This window comes from Equus przewalskii, chromosome 1 (genome assembly GCF_037783145.1).
Source record: "Equus przewalskii isolate Varuska chromosome 1, EquPr2, whole genome shotgun sequence".
Classification (NCBI taxonomy): Eukaryota; Metazoa; Chordata; class Mammalia; order Perissodactyla; family Equidae; genus Equus; species Equus przewalskii.
The window spans coordinates 80,898,157-80,917,635 of record NC_091831.1 but is presented as its reverse complement, the minus strand read 5'-3'; the positions used below and the strand labels follow the sequence as shown (position 1 = coordinate 80,917,635).

At 36.6% G+C, this 19,479-nt stretch overlaps 1 protein-coding gene across 6 annotated transcripts in view; it reads left to right on the top strand.

Annotated features, from left to right (window-relative positions):
- Nucleotides 1-19,479, top strand: part of ZFAND4 (zinc finger AN1-type containing 4) — a 102,802-nt gene that overhangs the window by 22,309 nt on the left and 61,014 nt on the right. The gene's annotated exons all lie outside the window — the stretch shown is intronic.

The following is a 19,479-nucleotide window of genomic DNA, read 5'->3' as shown; positions in this document are numbered from 1 at the left end:
TTGATTTCAGTGACCACTTCATCATTATGAAATGACATTCTTTATCCTTGGTAATAGTTTTTGCTTTGAAATCTACTTTATCTGAATTTAATATAGTCACTCCACGTTTCTTTTACTAGTGGCCAGCATAAAATATCTTTTTCCATCCTTTTATTTTTAATCTATTTGTGTCTTTATATTTAAGCTGCCTATTTCCTGTAGGCAGTATATAATTGAGTCTTGCTTTTTGTTTTGGGTGGGGGGGTTCTTTTCTTGGTTAATCCAATCTGTCTCTATCTCTGACTTTTATTTTATATATATATATATATATATATATATATATATATATATATATATATTTTTTTTTTTTTTTTTTTTTTTTTTTTTTGAGGAAGCTTAGCCCTGAGCTAACGTCTGCTGCCAATCCTCCTCTTTTTGCTGAGGAAGACTGGCCCTGAGCTAACATCCATGCCCATCTTCCTCTACTTTATATGTGGGACGCCTACCACAGTATAGCTTGCCAAGCAGTGTCATGTCCACACCTGGGATCAGAACCAGCAAACCCCAGGTCACCGAAGTGGAACATGCGAACTTGACCGCTGGGCCCCCGGGCCAGTCCCTATCTCTGCCTTTTAAAAGTAGGCTTTAGCCTATTTTATTTAAGATAACTATAGATGTGATTAGGTTTTAGTTTGTCATTTTATTATTTGTCTTCCATTTGTTCCATCTGTTCTTTCCTTTTTCCATCTTAGATTATTTGTTATTCCATTTTATTCCCCTTTGTTGGCTTATCAACTATAACTCTTTGTCTTGATATTTTAGGTATTGCTTTGGTGGTCTGTAATGTATATCTTTAACTTATTATTCTCCATCTTCAGCTGATATTGTACCACTTCACATATCTCATAGGAACCTTACTATAGTATACTTCCATTTCTCCCCTTCTGGCTTTTATGCTATTGTTGTCATGCATTTTACTTTTACATATGTTATAAACCCCACATAAATTGTCATTTATTTTGAACAATTACCTTTTCAAAATGTTTAAACAAGAAAAATTTTTATATATTTACCATTTTTGATGCTCTCCATTCCTTTTCATAGATCCACATTTTTATTTTTCAGTATCATTTTTCTTTTTCCTAAAGAACTTCCCTTAACAATTTGTTATAGTGCGGGTGTGCTGGTAATGAATTTTCCACTTTTGTAAGCCTGAAACCTTTGTATTTCATTTTTTTAAAAAAAATTGAGATAAAATTCACCTTTTTTTTTGAGGAAGATTAGCCCTGAACTAACTTCTGCTGCCAATCCTCCTTTTTTTGCTGAGGAAGACTGGCCCTGAGCTAACATCCATGCCCATCTTCGTCTGCTTTATATGTGGGACACCTAGCACAGTATGGCTTGCCAAGTGGTGCCATGTCCGCACCCGGGATCCAAACCAGCGAACATCGGGCCGCTGAAGCACAACGTGCAAACTTAACCGCTGCACCACCAGGCTGGCCCAAAATTCACTATTTTAAAGTGTATAATATAGTACTTTTTGGTATATTCATAATGTTGTGCATTAATCACCACCATCTAATTCCAGAAAATTTCTCTCACCCAAAAAGTAACCTCATATCTCCCAATTTCTCTCTGCCCACCCTGCCTTGGCATCTACTAATCTTCCTCTCTCCACGGATTTACCTTTTCAGAACATTTCATATTAAATAGGATCACACAGTACGTGGCTTATTTTGCTTAGCATAATGTTTTCTAGGTGCATCCACATTTTAGCATGTACTTAATTTCTTTTTATGTCTCAGTAATATTTCATTGTATGCTTATACTACATTTATTTAACTTTTCATCAGTTGATGGATATTTAGCTGGTTTCTACCTTTTAGGTATTATGAATAATGCTGCAATAAACATTTATATATAGGTTTTTTGTGAACATTATGTTTTCAGTTCACTTGAGTATATACTTAAGAGTGGAATTCCTGGATCACATGGTAAATGTATAGTTAACAAATTGAGGAACTGCTGGACTTTTCACAGTGGCTGCACCATTTTATGTTGTCACAGTGTTTTATGAGAGTTCCAATCTTCACATTCTTACCAATGCCTTTTGTTTCCCAATTTTTTGTTGTAACTATCCTAGTGGTTGTGAAATTGGTATCTCGTTGTGGTTTTGATTTGCACTTGCCTAATGAGTAAAGATGTTGAGCATCTTTTTGGGTGCTTATTGGCCAGTGTCTTTGAAGAAATGTGTATCCGAATCCTTTGCCCATTTTTAAGTTGGGTTATGTGTCTGTTTATTGTATTGTTATAATAGTTCTTTATATATTTGAGATACTAGACCCCCATCAGATCTATGAAAAAACAAACTACAGAATGGGAGAAAATGTTTGCTCGTGTGCATTATCTTTTCACTTTCTTGATGGTGTCCTTTGATGCTCAGAAGTTTTTAATTTTCAAGAAGTCCAACTTAAGTTTTTTGTTTCTTGTCCTTTTGCTGTCATCTTTTAAAATTATTTTTAATTGATATAGAACCGACATAGAATATTGTATTAGTTTTAGGTGTACAACATGATGGTATGATATGTGTATATGTTATGAGATGATCGCCACAATAATTTTACGTAATATCCATCACCACTCATAGTTAGAAGTTTTTTTCTTCTGATGAAAACTTTTAAGATCTGCTTTCTTAACAGCTCTCAAATATTTAATACAATATTGTTAACTATAGTTACCATGCTGTCCATTACATCCCCAGGACTTATCTTATAAGTGTAAGTTTGTACCTTTTGACCACTTTCACTCATTTTGCATACCTCCCACCCCTCACCTCTGGCAAACGCTAGTCTGTTCTCTGTATCTATGATTTTTTTTAAAATTCCACAAATAAGTGTTCTACAATATTTGTCTTTCTCTGATTTATTTCACTTAGTGTAATGCCCTCAAGGTCTATCAATGTTGGTCCAAATAGCAACATTTCCTTCTTTTTTCTGGCTAAATAATATTCCATTATATATACACACACACACACACACACACACACACACACACACACTCACCATGTTTTCTTTATCCATTCATCAGTCAGTGGACACTTAGGTTGTTCCATGTCTTGGCCATTGTAAATAATGCTTCAGTGAACATGGGGTTGCAGATATCTTTCTGAGATAGTGGTTTCATTTTCTTCTGATAAATGCCCACAAGTGGAACTTCTGGATTATATGGTAGTTCTGTTTTAACTTTTTGCAGAGCTTCCATACTGTTTTCCATAGTGGCTGCACCAGTTTACATTCCCCAAAGTGCCCAGAGGTTCTCCTTTCTCTACATCCTCACCAACGCTTATTTCTTGTCTTTTTCATAATAGCCATTCTAACAGGTGAGAGATGATATCTCAGTGTAGTTTTGATTTGCATTTCCCTAGGGATTAGTGATGTCAATACCTTCTCATGTACCTGTTGGCCATATGTATGTCTTCTTTGGAAAAATGTCTATTCAGATCATCTGCCCATTTTTTAATCAGATTTTTGGTTTTTTTTTGTTGAGTTCTATTAGTTCTTTATATTTTTTGGATATTAACCTCTTGTCAGATGTATGATTTACAAATATTTTCTCCCATTCTGTAGGTTGCCTTTGCATTTTGTTGATGGTTTCCTTTGCTGTACAGAAGCTTTTTAGTTTGATATGGCTCACTTGTTTATTTTTGCTTTTGTCATGTTTGCTTTTGGTGTCAAATTCAAAAAATCTGTGCTAACACTGTTGTTGAAGCTGAAGTGAGTTCACTCACCTGTTGTGCAGCAAGCCAATCTCTGATACTGGGTGTAGTGGAGGAAAGCAGGAATTTTATTGGAAAGTGCTGAGCAGGGAGAATGGGCAGCTAACCCTGTAATCCCGAACTCCCTGAAAAGCTACAAGCGGGGTTTTAATTTGAGGTTTTAGGTTGGTGAGTGGGAGCATGTGGCCTTGGGGACTGAAGTTCTAAGAGTCTTCCGTACAGGCGTGACTGTCTATTCTACGTGTTGCACGCAGTGGATTTTTAGTCTGTGATGTCTAAAGTTTACAATCAGTCATTTTAGCTTCTCAGCACTCCTGCAAGATGCTTAGTCAGGTGGGGGCTGTCGGCAAGTTCTTCTCTTATCAGCCATCCTCCTGCTGTTCTGAAGGCAAGCTCAGAAACTTTGGTTATTATGTTTCCCACGTTAACCTTGTGGGTGCAAGGCACAGTTACTGTAATTGAGGGAACTTTTAACTCCTTCATCCTGAGTTTCAACACCAGTGTCAAGGAATTTACCGCCTATGTTTTCTTCTAAGAGTTTTATGGTTTCAAGTCTTAGTGTTCAATTCTTTAATCCATTTTGAGTTGACTTTTGTATATGGTGTAAGATAGTGCTCCAGTTTCATTCTTTGGCCTGTGGCTGTCCACTTTTTCTGACACCATTTATTGAAAAAGACTCTCCTTTCCCCCATTGTATATTCTTGCCTCCCTTGTCACAAATTATTTGACCATATGTGTGTGGGTTTATTTCTGGGCTCTCTCTTCTGTTCCACTGATTTATCTGTCTGTTTTTATGCCAGTACCATGCTATTTTTTATTAGTGTCTTGGTAATATAGTTTGAAATTAGGAAGAGTGATGCCTCCATCTTTGTTCTTTCTCAAGATCACTTTGGTTGTGCATAGTCTTTTGTGGTTCCTTACAAATTTTAGAGTTGATTGTACTATTTTTGTGAAAAAAGAAATGCTATTGGAGTTTTAGTTTCCATAGTGGCTGTATGAACATTTTAAGAATATTAATTCTTCCACTCCATGAGTACAGAAGGTCTTTTCATTTATTTGTGTCCTCTTCAATTTCTTTCATCAATGTCTTAATTGTTTTCAGTGTATAGATCTTTCACCCCGTTGGTTAAGTTTATTCCTAAGTATTTTTATTCTTCTTGGTGCAGTTACAGATGGGATTGTTTTCTTAATTTCTATTTGGCATAGTTTGTTATTAATGTAGAGAAACACAGCTGATTTTTGTATGTTGATTTTGTATCCTGCAGCTTTAATGAATTTATTAGTTCTAACAGCTTTTTGGTAGTCTTTAGGGTTTTTTTTTAATATATAAAGTGTCATCTGCAAATAGAGACAGTCGTATCTGTTCTATTCTGATTTGGATACCTTTTATTTATTTTTACTTCCCTAATTACTCTGGCTCGGACTTCTAGTAGTATGTTGCATAAATTGGCAAGAGCGAGCATTCTTGCCTTGTTCCTAATCTTAAAGGAAAAGCTTTCAGTTTTTCACCATTTAGTATCATGTTATATGTGGACTTGTCATAAACGGCTTTTATTATGTTGAAATGCATTCCATCTATACCCAGTTTGTTGATAGTTTGTATCATGAATGGATGTTGGATTTTGTTAAAAGCTTTCTCTGCATCTATTGACAAGATCATATAATTTTTATCCATCATTTTTTAATGTGGTATATCACTTTGGTTGATTTTTGGATGTTGAATCATCCTTGCATCCCTGGAATAAATCCCATTTGATCATGTTGTCTGATCCTTTTAATGTATTGTTGAATTCGGTTTGCTAATGTTTTATTGAGAATTTTTGTCTCTGTGTTCATCATAAATATCGGCCTGTGTTTCTTTTCTTGTAGTGTCCTTGTCTGATTTTGGTGTCAGGATAATGATGGCCTTGTAAAATGAGTTGGGAAGCATTCCCTCGTCTTGTATTTTTTTTTTTTTAGGTGGTGATTAATTTTTTTTATTGAGTTATTGATAGGTTACAATCTTGTGAAATTTCAATTGTACATTGATGTTTGTCAGTCATGTTGTAGGTGCACCACTTCACCCTTTGTGCCCACCCCCCACTCCACCTTTCCCTTGGTATCCACTAAACTGTTCTTGGTCCATAGTTTTAAATTCCTCATATGAGTGGAGTCATACACAGATTATCTTTCTCTCGCTGGCTTATTTCACTTAACATAATTCTCTCAAGGTCCATCCACGTTATTGCAAATGGAATGATTTTGTTCTGTTTTGCAGCTGAGTAGTATTCCATTGTATATATGTACCATATCTTTATCCATTCGTCTGTTGATGGGCGCTTAGGTTGCTTCCACGTCTTGGCTATTGTAAACAGTGCTGCAATAAACATTGGGGTGCACAGGACTTTTGGGATTGCTGACTTCAGGCTCTTTGGATAAATACCCAGTAGTGGGATGGCTGGATCATATGGTAGTTCTATTTTTAGTTTTTTGAGGAATCTCCATACTGTTTTCCATAGTGGCTGCACCAGTTTACATTCCCACCAGCAGTGTATGAGGGTTCCTTTTTCTCCACAACCTCTCCAACATTTGTTGCTATTAGTTTTAGATATTTTTGTCATTCTAACGGGTGTAAGGTGATATCTTAGTGTAGTTTTGATTTGCATTTCCCTGATGATCAGCAATGATGAGCATCTTTTCATGTGCCTATTGGCCATCAGTATATCTTCTTTGGAGAAATGTCTGTTCATGTCTCCAGCCCATTTTTTGATTGGGTTGTTTGATGTTTTGTGATTGAGTTGTGAGAGTTCTTTATATATTAAGGATATTAAGCCTTTGTCAGATATATGACTTGCAAATATTTTTTCCCAGTTAGTGGGTTGTTTTTTTGTTTCAAGCCTGTTTTCATTTGCCTTGAAGAAGCTCTTTAATCTGATGAAGTCCCATTTGTTTATTCTTTCTATTGTTTCCCTTCTCTGAGAAGACATGGTGTCCGAAAAGATCCTTTTAATACTGATGTCAAAGAGTGTACTGCCTACGTTTTCTTCCAGAAGCCTTATGGTTTCAGGTCTCACCTTTAGGTCTTTAATCCATTTTGAGTTTATTTTGGTGAATGGTGAAAAAGAATGGTCAATTTTCATTCTTTCACATGTGGCTTTCCAGTTTTCCCAGCACCATTTGTTGAAAAGGCTTTCTTTTCTCCATTGTATGCCCTCAGCTCCTTTGTCAAAGATAAGCTGTCCATAGATGTGTGGTTTTATTTCTGGGCTTTCAATTTTGTTCCATTGATCTGTGCACCTGTTTTTGTACCAGTACCATGCTCTTTTGATTACTGTAGCTTTGTAGTATGTTTTGAAGTCAGGGATTGTGATGCCTCCCGTTTTGTTCTTTTTTCTCAGGATTGCTTTAGCAATTCGGGGTCTTTTGTTGCCCCATATGAATTTTAGGATTCTTTGTTCTAATTCTGTAAAGAATGTCATTGGGATTCTGATTGGGATGGCGTTGAATCTGTAGATTGCTTTAGGTAGAATAGACATTTTAACTATGTTTATTCTTCCAGTCCAGGTACATGGAATGTCTTTCCATCTCCTTATGTCGTCATCCAATTCTCTCAGAAAGGCCTTGTAGTTTTCATTATATAAGTCCTTCACTTCCTTAGTTAAATTTACCCCAAGGTATTTTATTCTTTTTGTTGTGATTGTGAATGGTATTGTATTCTTGAGTTCTTTTTCTGTTGGTTCATTACTGGAGTATAGAAATGCTACTGATTTATGCAAATTGATTTTATACCCTGCAACTTTGCTGTAGTTGTTGATTACTTCTAACATTTTTCCAATGGATTCTTTGGGGTTTTCTATATATAAGATCATGTCGTCTGCAAACAGCGAGAGTTTCACTTCTTCCTTCCCTATTTGGATTCCTTTTATTCCTTTTTCTTGCCTGATTGCTCTGGCCAGGACCTCCAGTACTATGTTAAATAAGAGTGGTGATAGAGGGCATCCTTGTCTTGTTCCTGTTTTCAGGGGGATGGGGTTCAGTTTTTGCCCATTGAGTATGATGTTGGCTATGGGTTTGTTGTATATGGCCTTTATTATGTTGAGGTAGTTTCCTTCTATGCCCATTTTGTTCAGAGTTTTTATTATAAATGGCTGTTGGATCTTGTCAAATGCCTTCTCTGCATCTATTGAGATGATCATGTGGTTTTTATTCCTCAGTTTGTTGATGTGGTGTATCACGTTGATTGATTTGTGGATGTTGAACCATCCCTGTGTCCCTGGTATGAATCCCACCTGATCCTGATGTATGATTCTTTTGATGAATTGCTGAATTCTGGTTGCCAAAATTTTGTTTAGAATTTCTGCATCTATATTCATCAGTGATATTGGCCTGTAGTTCTCTTTTTTCGTGGTGTCCTTGTCAGGTTTTGGTATCAGCGTGATGTTGGCCTCATAGAATGTGTTAGGAAGTGTTCCATCTTCCCTAATTTTTTGGAATAGCTTGAAAAGGATGGGTATTAAATCCTCTCTGAAAGTTTGGTAGAATTCCCCAGGAAACCCATCTGGTCCTGGGGTTTTATTCTTTGGGATGCTTTTGATTGCTGTTTCAATCTCTTTCCTTGTGATTGGTCTGTTCAAATTGTCTGCCTCTTCTTGAGTGAGCTTTGGGAGATTGTAGGAGTCCAGGAATTTATCCATTTCCTCTAGGTTATCCATTCTGTTGGCATATAGTTTTTTGTAGTATTCTTTTATAATCTGTTGTATTTCTGCAGAGTCTGTTGTTATTTCTCCTCGCTCATTTCTGATTTTGTTTATTTGAGCTTTCTCCCTTTTTTTCTCTGTAAGTCTGGCTAGTGGTTTGTCAATTTTATTTATCTTCTCAAAAAACCAGCTCTTTGTCTCATTGATCCTTTCTACTGCCTTTTTCGTTTCAATAGTATTTATTTCTGCTCTGATTTTTATTATTTCTCTCCTTCTGCTGACTTTGGGCTTCATTTGTTCTTTTTTCTCTAGTTCTGTTAGGTGTGCTTTAAGGTTGCTTATTTGGGATTTTTCTTGTTTGTTAAGATGTGCCTGTATTGCGATGAATTTTCCTCTTAATACAGCTTTTGCTGTATCCCATATGAGTTGGTATGGCATGCTATCATTTTCATTTGTTTCCAGGTATTTTTTTATTTCTTCTTTAATTTCTTCAGTGATCCATTGCTTGTTCAGTAGTGTATTGTTTAGTCTCCACATCTTTGTGCCTTTCTCAGCTTTTTTCTTGTAATTAATTTCTAGCCTTATAGCACTATGATCTGAGAAGATGCTTGTTATTATTTCAATTTTTTTAAATTTGTAGAGGCTTGCCTTGTTTCCCAACATATGGTCTATCCTTGAGAATGTTCCATGTGCACTTGAGAAGAATGTGTATTCAGCTCCTTCAGGGTGGAGTGATCTATATATGTCTATTAAGTCCAGTTGTTTTAGTTTTTCATTCAGCTCCACTATTTCCTTGTTGATTTTCTGTCTGGATGATCTGTCCATTGATGTGAGTGGGGTGTTGAGGTCCCCTACTATTATTGTGTTGTTTTTAACATCTTCCTTTAGGTCTGTTAATAGTTGCTTTATGAATCTTGGTGCTCCTGTGTTGGGTGCATAGATATTTATAAGCGTTATTTCTTCTTGATGAAGTGTCCCTTTGATCATTATATATTGTCCCTCTGTGTCTCTCTTTACCTGTCTTATATTGAAATCCACTTGGTCTGATATGAGAATTGCAACACCTGCCTTTTTTTCCTTGCTATTTGCTTGAACTATTGTCCTCCACCCCTTCACCCTGAGTCTGTGTTTGTCCTTGGGGCTGAGGTGTGTTTCCTGGAGGCAACAAATTGTTGGATCTTGTTCTTTAATCCATTTTGCCACTCTGTGTCTTTTTATTGGAGAGTTCAATCTGTTCACATTGAGAGTGATTATTGATGCATGTGGACTTAATGCTGTCAATCTTTCGCTCATTATCTTGTTTTCCTGTGTTTCTTTTCCTGTGTGCTTTAGACTACCCATTTAATATTGCAGTTTCTTATGCTGGGTTTCTTAGATTTTTCCTTATCTATGATTTGTGACTCTGTTCTGTACTTTATTTTAGTGTCTACCTTGAAGTTCATATTTAGAATCTCGTGTATAATATAGTCTATTCTCTGGTGGTCTCTTACTTACTCGACCAATACTGATTTAGACCCTTTGCTCTTCCCCTCCTAAATAATTATTTTCATTTTTTATTCCAACTCATCTTATTAGTTTGTAGTTAGAGTGCTAAGATCATCCTTGTTTTGGTAGTTTCCTTATTTTTACCCTAATGCTATAGTTGAATATTTGCTATCTGTTCTGGTTCTATCCATCGGTCTCCCTAGTCTGTGGCTTGTGTCCCCTTTCTCCCTTTTTTCTTTTTTGAAGTATGAGAGCCTTCTTGAGGATTTCTTGTAATGGAGGGCTTTTAGTTACAAATTCCCTTAACTTTTGTTTGTCTGGAAAAGATTTAATTTCTCCCTCATATCTGAAGGAAATTCTTGCTGGATAGAGTATTCTTGGCTGAAGGTTTTTATCCTTTAAAGCTTTGAATATATCACTCCATTCTCTCCTAGCTTGTAGGGTTTCTGTAGAGAAATCCGCTGACAGTCTGATAGGGGCTCCTTTATAGGTTATTCTCTCTTTTTTTCTTACTTCCCTGAGTATTCTTTCCTTATCATTCCTATTTGCCAGCTTTACTATTATGTGCCTTGCGGTGGGTCTTTTTACATTGACAAATCTAGGAGATCTAAAACCCTCCTCTACACACATTTCTCCGTTGATCCCTAGATTTGGGAAATTCTCTTCAATAATTTCATTAAGCACACTTTCTGCTCGATTTTCCTTTTCCATATTCTCAGGAATTCCTATGATCCTTATGTTCTTACTCCTCATTGAATCCATTATCTCTCGAAGATTTTCCTCATTTTTTTTTAATTCTTAGTTCTCTTTCTTCCTCTGTCTGGCGCCATTCAGCCTGTCTGTCCTCGATTATGCTGATTTGCTCCTCTAGGTTGTCTACACGGGCATTCAGGGACTCCGTATTCTGTTTTATCTGGTCCATTGTGTTTTTCATCTCAAGTAATTCTGTTTGATTCTTCTTTATGATTTCAGTCTCTTTTGTGAAGTAACTCCAGAACTCGGCTTGTTTCTCTATCTTTCTCTCTACCTCATTGAGTTTTTTGATTATAGCTGCTCTGAATTCATTATCACTTAGTTTACCTAATTCCAAGTCCTCAGGACTTAATTCTGTGTTTTTATTTTTTTCCTTCTGGTCTGGGGCTTTTATAAATTGCTGGATGGTAGAGGAGCGGTTTTTTCTCATGGTGGTAGAATTCAGTTGCAGTTACAGCCTGTCGCCACTAGATGGGGGTCGAGAGCGGCGTGTTAGCTCTCCGCCTTCGGGGCAAGATGGCTGCGCCCACTGGCTTTGTTGGGGGGAGGGGCTGTTACTCACACGTGCCGGTCTGGGTTCAGATCAGTTCTGTTCTCTGGTCTCCCAAGGCCCTTGATCTATAGGGTCCCCGCGGACGGAAGCATTCCCCCCCCCCCCCCCCACTCCACTGAATCAGCGGCAGGAGTCCTGGATGATCCCCGGTCGCGTGGCCCCTCCCCCGCTCCTTCCCGACCTGCGCCACAGCATCGCAGAGTCTAGGGCAGGCAGTGATGTTCTCTCCTACTGTTCCAGTGCCTCCAAAGGGGTAAAGCTAGGTTTATGATCTCTGCCTTCTTGGTATTGTACGTCTCTAACGAGCTGGCATTATGTTTATTCTCTGAAATTCAGTTCTTCCAATCTTTTGTTGTATTTTGGAGGGGAGAGAATCCAGGGTCAGCTCACCCCGCCATTTTGCTCCGCCCCTTCTCTCCCGTCTTCTATTTTTTGGAAGAGTTTGAGAAGGAATGGTATTAATTCTTCTTTAAATGTTTGATAGAATTCGTCAGTAAAGCCATCTGATCCTGGGCTTTTGTTTGTTGGTATGTTTTCAATAACTGATTCAATCTCCTTACTAATTGGTCTGTTCACATTTTCTCTTTCTTCATGATTCTGTCTTGGTAGGTTGTGTTTTTCTAGGAATTTATCCATTTCTTCCAGGTTGTCCAATTTGTTGGCATGTAATTGTTCATAGTCGTCTCTTATCCTTTGTATTTTTCTGGTATTCGTTGTAACATCTCTTTCATTTCTGATTTTATTTATTTGAGTCTTCTCTCTTCTTGGTGACTCTGGCTTCAGGTTTGTCTATTTTTTCAAAAAAAGAAGCTCTTAGTTTCATTTATTTTTTTCTGTTGTCTTTTTAGTCTCTATTTCATTTATTTCTGCTCTAGTCTTTATTTCCTTCCTTCTACTAATTTTGGATTTAGTTTGTTCTTTTTCTAGTTCCTTGAGATACAAAGTTTTTTATTTGAGATCTTTCTTATTTCTTAATATAGTTGTTTATTGCTATAAATGTCTTTCTTAGGAATGCTTTTGCTGCATCCCATGAGTTTTGGTATGTTTCATTTCCATTTTCATTTGTATCAAGGTATTTTTAATTTTCTCTTTTGGTTTGTTCTTTGACCCATCAGTTTTTCAGTAGCATGTTGTTTAATCTCCACATGTTTGTGAGTTTTCTAGTTTTCATATTGCAGTTGATGTCTATCTTCATAACATTGTGGTCAAAAAAGATGCTTGTTATGATTTTGAATTTCTGCAATTTATTAAGATTTGTTTTGTGGCCTAACATATCTGTCCTGGAGAATGTTCCATCTGTGCTTGAGAAGAGTATGTATTCTGCTTTTGTATGAAATGTTCTGTAAATGTCTGTTAAGACCATGTGTTGTAATGTGTCATTAAGTCCAATGTTTCCTTATTGATTTTCTGACTGAATGATCTATCCATTGATGAAAGTAGGATACTGAAGTTCCCTACTACTATTGTACTGCTGTCTGTTTCTATCTTTAGGCTTGTTAATACTTGCTTTATATATTTAGGTGAATAATTATTTACAGATGTTATATCCTCTTCATAGATTGACCCCTTTATCATTTGATAATGACCTTCTTTGCTTCTTATTACTGTCTTTGTTTTAATGTCTCCTTTGTCTAATATAAATATAGATACTCCTGCTTTCTTTTGGTTTTTATTGGCATGGAATATCTTTTTCTGTTCCTTCACTTCCAGTCTGTGTGCCTCCTTAGGGCTGACATGAATCTCTTTTAGACGCCATGTAGTTATGTCTTATATTTTTATTCATTCAGCCACTCTATGTCTTTTGATTGGAGAATTTGGTCCATTTCCATTTAAAGTAATTATTGATAGGTATGGGCTTATTTTTGTTTTGTTAATTATTTTCTTGCTGTTTTGTAATTCCCTTGTTCTTCTCTTGCTCTCTTTCTTTGTGATTTGGTGATTTTCTGTAGTGGTGTGCTTCGATTGCTTTCTCTTTCTCTTTTGCATATGTGAATCAGTTTTTCCTTTGTGTACCATGAGGCTTACATAAAACATCTCATATTTATACCAGGCTATTTAAAGCTGATAACTTATATATTAAGGCATTCTAAAGATGTACATTTTTATTCTCCCTCCTACAGTTTTTCTTTGATGTCACAATTAACTCCTTTTTATCTTGGATATCTATTAACAAGTTATTGTAGTTATAGTAACTTTTATTACCTTTGCCCTTTAACCTTCATACTGGATTTATAAGTGATTAACACACCACCATTACAACATTAGATTGTTCTGAATTTAACTATATGTTTACCTTTATCAGTGAGAGTTATACTTTCAGATGTTTTCTTGTTACTAATTATAGTGCCCTTTCATTTCAACTTAAATAAGTCCCTTTGACATTTCTTGTACAGCCGGTCTACTGTTGCTGAACTCCTTCAGCTTTTGCTTTTCTAGACAACTCTTTATTTTGACTTCAATTCTGAAAGATAACTTTGCTGGGTAGAGTATTCTGGATTGGCCGTTTTTTTCTTTCAGCATTTTGAATATATCATGCCACTCCCTGCTGCCCTGCAAAGTATCTGCTGAAAAATCTGCTTCTTGTCTTATGGGGGTTCCTTTGTTCTTAAAAGTTTTGTTTCTCTTGCTGCTTTTAAGATGCTCTTCTTATCTTTAACTTTTGACATTTCAAGTATAGTGTGTCTTGATGTGGCTCTCTTTGGATTCATCTAAGTTTTCAGCCCCTTCCTCTCTCTCTTCACGTTCTGGGACCCCTATAATGTGAATATTGGTCCACATGATGTTGTCCCATAAATCCCTTAAACTATCTTCACTCTTTTTTCTGTTTGCTCCTCTTGATTGGATGAACTCCACTGCCCTGTCTTTGATTTCACTGATCCTTTCTTCTGCTTCATCTAGCCTGCTGTTGAATCTCTCTATTGAATTTTTCAATTCATTAATTTTATTCTTCAGCTCTGTGATTTCTGTTTGATACTTTCTTCCATCTTCTGTCACTTTATTGAATTCTGACTTTGATCATACATTATTCTCCTGATGTTGGTTAGTATTTTTATGACTATTGTTTTGAACTCTTTATTGGGTAAATCACTTATCACCATTTTATTACAAGGTTTTATCTTGCTTTTTTGTTTGGAACATACTCTTTTCTTTCTTCATTTTTCTTGACTCTCTGTGTTGGTTTCTATGCACTAAATAAAATAGTCACCTCTCCCAGTCTTGGAATGGTCTTGTATAGGAGATGAATCTTAGTGTTCAACCTTACCCTAGCTCTTGGTTGTCTCTCAAATCTTTGTGATTGACCAAGCAGCCTCTTTGTACTTAGTTGCCCCCAGTAGTTGAGCGTTTGCCATGACCTGTCAGTGTCCCAAAGGGGATGATCTCAGTTAACACATAGAATCAGGCTTTTTAGAAACTAGACCTTTAGGTAACAGTTTTTAAAATATGCAAATATACCTCTTTCTGGGGAAGACTGGGAGATAGCTCTTTCTATCTGCTGCCTCTGCCCTGTTCCCTAGAGGGATAGCTGGTTAAGAGTTGTTTCTCTGTTTGTCACAGTTCGTTGGTGCCCATAAACATAAGCCCTGCTGACCACCAGAGCCAGGCAATCAAGAGGTGTCTCCTGGACAGTTGCTGCAAAAACCAGAGGGCCAAATGTGTGCATAAGTTTCTGGGAGATACTGGCCACCTAGAGCAAGGCAGAGGGAGAGTGCAAAGATGGCACCTGCTGGCTTCACTGGTCTCTGGAGAGTGTGGCAATTGCTCCCCTAATGTGTGTTAAATCAGAAGCTTTCCCCTTCAGCTCCAGCTATTAAGATAAGCAAAAAGACCTCTCATGGAAAGACTGGGCTTTTCCGTTCACTGCCTCTGTGCAGCGGCCAGGAGGTTAGGCACAGTGAGTCTGTGTGAGCCCCTGAAGTACTGTCTCTTCATTCCATATAGCCTTGTCAGTCTGGTGGGCATAAGCCTTGTTGGCTTTCAAAGCTAGATGTTTTGGGGGCCCATCTCTCAGAAAGTCTTAAGTTGAGGTGCCATTTGTGGGGTCCAAACCATTTGATTCTCGGAGAAGCTGGAGTTGTGAGTTCCCTCCTGGTTGTGTGTCACCATGCCAGGAGTGGTGTTTATGGTGAGATTGTTTCTCAGCCTCTTCTACCTGTTTAGACATGGGTATTTTTCTTGTTCACCTGATGTGTAGGAGTCAGTCAGCTGGTTTCTCAGTTTCTTTCAGAGGGGATTGTTCCATATGTAGCTGTAGATTTGGTATGTCTGTGGGAGGAGGTGAGTTCAGGAGCCTCCTATATCACCATTTTGAACTGGAACCTAAGGTGACTTCTGTGTTGGTGTGGGCCAGAGTGGGGGGACAGTCACAGGACATGACATCCAAGAGGATCCAGAGAAGTCAGGAGAAGCTGCTGTCATGTTTAAGAAGCCATTCCCTAACCCAAAGTCACCGCGATTTTCACTTTTTCTTTTTCTAGGAGTTTTATAGTTTTAGCTCTTACGTTTAGGTCTTTCATCTTTTCTTAAAATTGAGATAAAAATTCACATTATATAAAATTAACCATTTTAAAGCATATGATTAAATGGCATTTAGTAAATTCGCAACATTGTGCAATCTTAAGTCTAGGTAGTTCCAAGAAATTCTCATTACCTCACAGAGAAACCCTGTACCCTTAAGTAGGCCTTCCCCTTCCCTTCTCCTTCTAGCCCCTGACAACAGCTGACTTACTTTCTGCCTCTACAGACTTACTTGTTCTAGATATTTCATATAAATGGAATTACACAATATGTAACCTTTTATGTCTGGCTTCTTTCACTTAGTATAATGTTTTTGAGGTTCATCTATGTTGTGTCATGTATTAGTCTTTCATTGCTTTTTATAAATGGATAATATTCCATTGTATGGATTTGCTACATTTTGTTTATTCATTCTTCAGTTGATGGATGTTGATGTTATTTCCAGTTTATGTCTGTTATGAATAAAGCTGCTAGGAACATGTGTTACAAGTATTTAAGTACCTGTTTTCAATTCTTCAGTTGTATGCCTGTGAATGGAATTGCTGGGTCAAGTGATGATTTTATGTTTAACTTTTTAAGGCACTGCCCAGCTCTTTTCCCTGATCCATTTTGAGTTGATTTTGTGTATAGTGTAAGGTAGAGGTTTAAATTCAATGCTTTGCATGTGGATATCCAATTGTCCATTTGTTAAAAGGACTATTCTTTTTTCCATTGAAATGTCTTGGAATCCTTGTCAAAAATCAGTTAAACACATATGTTTATTTATGGCCCCTCAATTCTGTTCCATTGATTTATAAATCTATCCTTATGCCAGTACCAGACTGTCTTGACTACTGTAGCTTTGTAGTAAGTTTTGAAATTGGGAAGTGTAAGTCTTCTAACTTTGTTCGTTGTTCAGGATTGTCTTGGCTCTTTGGAGGTTCTCTTCTTTCATGTAAATTTTGGGATAAGCTTGTCCATTTCTGCAAAAAGTCCAGTTGGAATTTTGAAACGGATTATATTGAATCTGTAAGGTCAGTTATGAGAGTAGTGCCACTTTAAAGATAGTAAATCTTCTAATCCATGAGCATGTGATACCTTTCTGTTAATTGAAGTCTTCTTTAATTAATTTCAACCATGTTTTGTAGTTTTCAGTGTACAAGTCATGTACTTGTTTTGTAAAATTTATTCCTAAACATTTTATCCTTTTTTTTGTTTTTTATTTTTAAAGATTTGCATCTGAGGGGCTGGCCACATGGCCGAGTGGTTAAGTTCACGTGCTCCGCTGCAGGCGGCCCAGTGTTTCGTTGGTTCGAATCCTGGGTGCGGACATGGCACTGCTCATCAAACCACTCTGAAGCAGCATCCCACATGCCACAACTAGAAGGACCCAGAACAAAGAATATACAACTATGTACTGGGGGACTTTGGGGAGAAAAAGGAAAAAAAAATAAAATCTTTTAAAAAAAAAAGAGATTGGCGTCTGAGCTAACAACTGTTGCCAATCTTTTTTTTTTCCCCCTGCTTTTTTCTTCCCAAGTTCCCCCAGCACATAGTTGTATATTTTAGTTGTGAGTCCTTCTAGTTGTGGCATGTGGGACGCTGCCTCAGCATGGCCTGACGAGCAGTGCCATGTCTGTGCCCACGATCCAAACCAGCGAAACCCTGGGCCACCAAAGTGGAGCGTGCGAACTTAACCACTGGGCCTCGGGGCCGGCTCCCCCTTCTTTTGTTTTATTGTAAATGTATTTGTCTCCTTAATTTTATTTTTGGATTAGTTGTTATTAGTGTATAGAAACACAGCTGATTTTTTATATTGATATCCTTTCTTACAGCTTGGTGAACTCATGTATTTGCTGCAATCATGTTTTGTTTGTTTGTTTGTTTTTGGTGGATTCTTTAGAGTTTTCCATATACTTAGATCATGTCATCTATGAATATAATTTTACTTCTTCATTTCCAATCTCACTGCTTTTTATTTCTGTTTTTTCCCTAATTACTCTGACTAGAACCTTCAGTAAAATGTTTAATAGAGGTTGTGAAAGTAGATATCCTTTATCTTTTTTCTGATCTTAGGAGGAAAGCTTTCATTCTTTTACTCTTAAATATGATGGTAATCTGTTCGTTTTTCGTAAACGCCCTATACCAGATTGAGGAAATTCCCTTCTAATCCTAGTTTGTTTAGTGTTTTTTTCATGAAAGGGCATTGAATCTTTTCAAATGCACTGTCTGCATCTGTTGAGATGATCATGTGGTTTTGCATTGATTTTTGTATTTTGACCCAATCTGCATTCCTGAGATGAATTCCACTTGGTCATGGTATATAATCCTTTTAATATGCAGTTGGATTTTGTTTGCTAGTATTCTGTTGAGGATATTTGCACCTATATTCATAAGGGATATTAGTCTGTAGTTTTATTTTCCTGTAATATCTTTTTCTGGTTTTAGTATTCCAGTAATACTGGCTTGATAGAATGACCTGGTAAGTGTTCCATCCTCTTTTATTTTTGGGAAGAGTTTGTGAAGGGTTGTGGTAACCCTTTAAATCTTTGGTACAATTTAGCATCTGTTGCTGAGCTCTTTTTGTTGGAAGTTTTTTGGTTACTGACTCAATCTCTACCTTTTATAGGTTTATACACATATTCTGTTTCTTCTTGACTCAGTTTTCATAGTTTGTGAATTTCTAGAAATTTTTCCATTTCATCTAGGTTATTTACTTTGTTAGTATTTAGCTGTTCATACTATTCCTTTATAGTCCTTTTTATTTATGTAAAGTCAATAGTAATGTTTCCACTTTTATTCTTGATTTTTATAATTTGAGTCTTCTCTCTTTTTCTTTGTCTAGCTAAAGTTTTGTCAATTTCATCACTCTGTTCAAAGAACCATTTTTTGGTTTCATTAGTTTTCTCTGTTGTTCATTTTGTTTATCTCCACTTTCTTATTTCCTCCTTTTTACTTTCAGTTTAGTTGGTCTTCTGTTTTAGTTTCTTAAGATGAAAGTTTAAATTATTGATTTGAGATCTTTCTTCTTTTTCAACATAGGCATTTACATCTATAAATATCCTTCTAAACAGTGTGTTTGCTCAATCCCATAGTTTTGGTATGTTGTCTTTTCATTTTAATTTACCTGAAAATATTTTCTGATTTCTCTTGTGTTTGTTTCCTTGAACCACTGGGTTTTTAGAAGTGTGTTAATTTTCTAATGTTTGTTAATTTTCTAGATTTTCTTCTGCTGTTGATTTTCAATTTCGTTCTATTTCTTTGTAGAAATATTCTGTATTTTTTTTGTCGTTTAAAATTTATTGAGACTTGTTGTGGCCTGGCATGTGCTGTATTCTGGAGAATGTTCCATGTGCACGTAAGAAGAATATGAATTCTTTGTTTCTTGGGTGGAGTACTCTATAGGTGTCTGTTAGATCTAGTTGGTTTATAGTGCTGTTCAAGTCTTCTCTTTTCTTGCTAATCTTCTGTCTAGTTCTGTTCATTATTAAAAGTGAGGTATTGAAGTTCCCAACTATTATTGTTCAGCTATTCTTCCTTCAATTCTGTCTTTTTGTTTTTATTAATTTGGGGCTTGGTTATTAGGTGCATATATATGTGTATATATATATATATTTTTGTTGTTGTTGTTTTTTTTAGATTTTCTTTATTTTTTATTTTTCCTTCTCCCCAAAGGCACCCAGTACATAGTTGTATATTTTAGTTGTGGGTCCTTCAAGTTGTGGCATGTGGGACACTGCCTCAGCGTGGCCTGATGAGCAGTG